At 33.7% G+C, this 4,301-nt stretch overlaps 1 pseudogene; it reads left to right on the forward strand.

Annotated features, from left to right (window-relative positions):
- Nucleotides 1-1,081: 1,081 nt before the first annotated feature.
- On the forward strand, nt 1,082-1,200 carry LOC111730970 (annotated as a pseudogene).
- The last annotated feature ends 3,101 nt before the right edge of the window (nt 1,201-4,301 follow it).

The raw sequence follows: 4,301 nt of genomic DNA on the forward strand, positions 1-4,301 counted from the left end.
TTAGGAATATTATATGAATTATTTTTAATATATATACCTCTATAGAGCAAAACATTCTATCTTATTGAATTCATACTAAAAGTTTTAAGTGTATAGCTTTTCTTCTTATCTAGGAACTAAAACTATTTTCTAGACTCACAAGTGATTTTTTTCTAAGCTCCAGTTTTACAAGAAGAAACCATACAAAAGAAGTACAATAAGTTTGATTTTTAAAGAAATTATTGATCACTTAACTCAACTAGATAGTCCTAGAGTGTACACATAATGAAAAAAAGAGAAGAGAGAAAATTCTTGCTTATGATGAAGTAAGCTCTATAGTTTCCCCAAAGAAGGTAAAAAGAGATGAAGTAGAAGGGAAAGGAAAGAATTGAAATAGAGACAACTTCAGTTAGTTATTACATTATTACTATAAAAAGCCTAATTATAGTTCCTCTATAAGGAGAGGAGGTGGCATTTGTATAGGAAAACACATTTCAAGACACACACATGTACAATGGAAGGAGGCACTGTACTTTATTTAAACAGCAATTTAAACTCAGTAATTTCATCAAGTTATATGATTAAGAAGTCTTTATTTATTAATGCAAATAACTTTTCTTTTAGACAGAGAAGATAGAGAATATCCTCACAAGATTCCCCTCTCCCTTCTTTTTCTTTTCTAATTTGACATCAACTTTTGCATGCCAAAATTTCTTGAAGTAATCATTCTGATTTCAAATTTTCCTTAGGCTTTATATGAAGGAAGCAGGCATTTGGCCTGTAATGACAAGTGGATTGCAAGTACCCCATGAAAACGGTACCAGTTTGTAAGGATAATAATGCCTGTGCAACTTGTTATCTCTAGAACCTGATCAAAGAGTAGCAGTCACCAATTGGGCAGGTGGCAGACAGTGTCAACAAATCCCCTCACAGCTCCAAGTAGATGAAAATTATAAAAAATAGTTTTCAGAAACTCTATGACGATCCTGAAGAGAGACTTACATGGTCTCAAGAATGTGACCCAAGGCAAAGTTTGTTCTAAAGTATTGTTCTTAGAAGTCTGAACTCAGTGTTGTTTCCAGCTTAAGAATGAGTTTATTATGTCTACAATCATGCCATCCTGAACACACCCGATCTTACCTCATCTCGGAAGTTAAGCAGGATTGGGCCTGGTTAGCACTTAGATGGGAGACCACCTGGGAATATCAGGTGCTATAGGCATTAAAAAAAAAAAAAAAGGAAAAAAAAAGAATGGGTTTATTAGACCTATATGATCTCCCTATCAACCCTCTTAAAGTCTCACGACACAAAATGGTAAGATGACAGAAAGACGGACAATAAGGCAGAGTTTGATTCTGGATTAAATCAAATCAGATAATTGCAAGTTTTCTAAATATGTTCTTCATTCCTTAGAACAAAAGAAATGTAGTATCGCAAAAAAAAAGAAGAAAGAAAAAAAAAGAAGAAAAGAAGAAAAAACATAGCATTGCGAAATCAGTGCAAAGAAATCAGAGTTCAAATCCTTTTCAGGATGCATCTAATATTTGTGGTCAGAAACTCCTGAGCCAGAGGCTCCAGGAGACTGAGAGGAACACACGGTTGCACCTCCAAGACCTCGATCTTTGAGGGCTTATTGATGAGATCTTTGTAAGACATCCATGATATTTGTACTTTAGTCTTTCAAAAAAATCATCAGGAAAATGCATGGATCAAGAAAGACTATTTTTATTAGATTTACTGAAACATGGGATTAATACTTTCATAGTCTTAATCATGTCTCAGAAGGAATAAGATAGGGGAGTATATTTATATGGTTTCAGAGCCTAGGCTGGGTAATTTTAAAGTGGACATTTTAAGAAGGGGGCAAGTAAGGCTCATCTAGAGTTTACAGCCAAATAGCTTTGGATTGGTGAGCATAGAGAGGAAAGGTCTTGAAACAAGTTTATATTTTAAAAGCTGTTAGTCTTGAGAAGTGTTTGATTTGGTACACAGTATTATAGGAGAAAGTTATTTCCTGGAAAAAGTTATTTCCTAGAAAAAGTAGCTAGTTAAGTTGCCTTGTTCTTAGCTTCATTTAACATAGGGAAGGAAAATAAATATGCTCAGTCCCAAAATTTTTTAGCACAAGACGGGAAAGAATCTTTCGTCCTGTTTAACAGAGAGATAAGAAAGTATGTTGTTTTAGCTCTCACAGTGTTGGGTATTTTATTTTAAAATTTCCATGCATCTTTTGGTATGTATGGCAAACACTGTTGATCTTCAAAGGCCGTTTGTCTCTTCCACAGTACAGAATTTTTAGCTGGTATATGGTTTTGGGGTACTGAAAACTAGATTTTTAACCTCTCCAACAGTCAGATGTACATAGTGAAAGAACTGAGGAAATAAAAGATCACCCAAATGAGAATATGCTGAAGCTATTTATTTATAGCTTGCTATTGCAAGGGAGTCAGTCATCATTACTTGTGTTTGGCAGAAACTCAAATACAGGAGAGTGAGAAAGCTTTATAGTGAAAAAAAAAAAAGGGTGAATGCTTCAGTTATGCTCTGATTAAAGGTTATCAGCAGGTGCAAGCTTGAAGAGGGCTAACTAGAAGTGGGGAAACATACACGACTGGTTTAAAGAACATATTTTATCTGGTTTGTTCTTAGATGGACATGGGGGCAATAATTAGGAAATCAGGCAATCAATGACAAATCCTGATCATTTTCAGCAAGTTGATTCAGGGGCTGTGCTTTAGCTTCTGGGACCGATTGCTGCAGAAGCTGTGGGTCAGGGTAATACTACCCTTTATTGTCTGGCCATTGTCTCCTTTATATTCAATCTCTTAAAATGAAGTAAATTACTTATCCTTTGCCAATTTCTGGAGACCTTTACCTTTTTTTTTTTTTTAAAGATCTCTCTCTCTCTCTCTCATTCTCTCTCTCTCTCTCTCTCTCTCTCTCTCACACACACACACACACACACACACACACACACACACACACACACTTTATCTCTTCTTTATCATTCCATCTTTTTGGTTGTCAGGAACACTAATATATCTTAAGACTGAGCCGCCTGTGGAAAGATGGCACACAGGCTCAAGTTGTCTATGTTTCTAAGGAACTTGGAGTAAAGCTTCCTTGGGAGAAAAGTCACACCATGACTGCTTGTATCCAGATTCTTTTATGAGAGTAATAACTTTTATTTTGAGTTAGTCACTATTATTTTTGGCCTTTCTACTATTTGTAGCCAGATTTTTAAAAACTTGGAAATGGTTATTTATTAGAATCATTACAACATCTGCAAAAGGAGCTGATTTCCACTCAGATCTACAGAAAATCTTAAAGTAAATGTGAAAAACTTATATCCTCCCCAAAACACAAGATAGAATTGTATTCTTTGATAATTTTCATCATACATTTTAAAAATTGAAGTTTCTGTTGAACTTAATAATTATTATATTAACTGTGAAAGTATTTCAAAACACATAACTAGGATAAACCTTTACACTGAAGTTTCACTTATGGAAAACTTGTCTACTGATCAAACATGCCCATGAACACTGATGGGATAGAGGCACATTGGGACACCCACAAGAGAAACTATCATAAGGGCTGACAAGCTTTTAATTTGCTCACAGTAAAAGTTTTGCCCAAACTTTCCTTCATATTTAAAAATATTCATTCGACACCTACACTTGAAACTTATTTGATTTTATTAATCAATGTCACCTCAATAATTTTTAATAAAAAAATAAAGACATTTAGAATTGAAATCTCCAGATGTGGATAAAATTGTCCTCCAGGGGGGAAAAAAAATGATTGTCTTTCTGGCATATAATTCATTTTTAAATTACTTCACAAATAAGTTAAAATAACTGCATTTTATATTCTTATGGGATTCTTTTAAATTGAGGCACTTAAAACAAATTCTTCTTAATGTTTTGATATGCAGTTGGAGCTATTAAAGGGAAATTGAGTCTAGTATTTGCTAGATATTTTTCTAAGTTTCTGAGTAGCTGTGCCATTTATATTATTTATATTATTCTTGTGGATTTTAAATAGTTATATTAGAAATGTATAGGTAACAAGTATCAAATTCTAAGGAAATGAAGTATAGAAATTCCTAAGTCAATGGAATGGTGAAAAGCATGCAGAAAGAGGCTTCTGGCTCTTTTTATACTTTTAAAGTGCAAACTTCAAGTGACGATGACTCCAAGTTTATTTATACTAAGTCATTTATTTTCTCTCTTTAAAAATAACTATTGAACCAAGACAGCAAGTTAATTTTCAAGTTCTGGAACTCTAATTGTCCACAGCTATAGTTAAAGGGGAGAATT

This window comes from Pteropus vampyrus, unplaced genomic scaffold (assembly GCF_000151845.1).
Source record: "Pteropus vampyrus isolate Shadow unplaced genomic scaffold, Pvam_2.0 Scaffold10, whole genome shotgun sequence".
Taxonomy (NCBI): domain Eukaryota; kingdom Metazoa; phylum Chordata; class Mammalia; order Chiroptera; family Pteropodidae; genus Pteropus; species Pteropus vampyrus.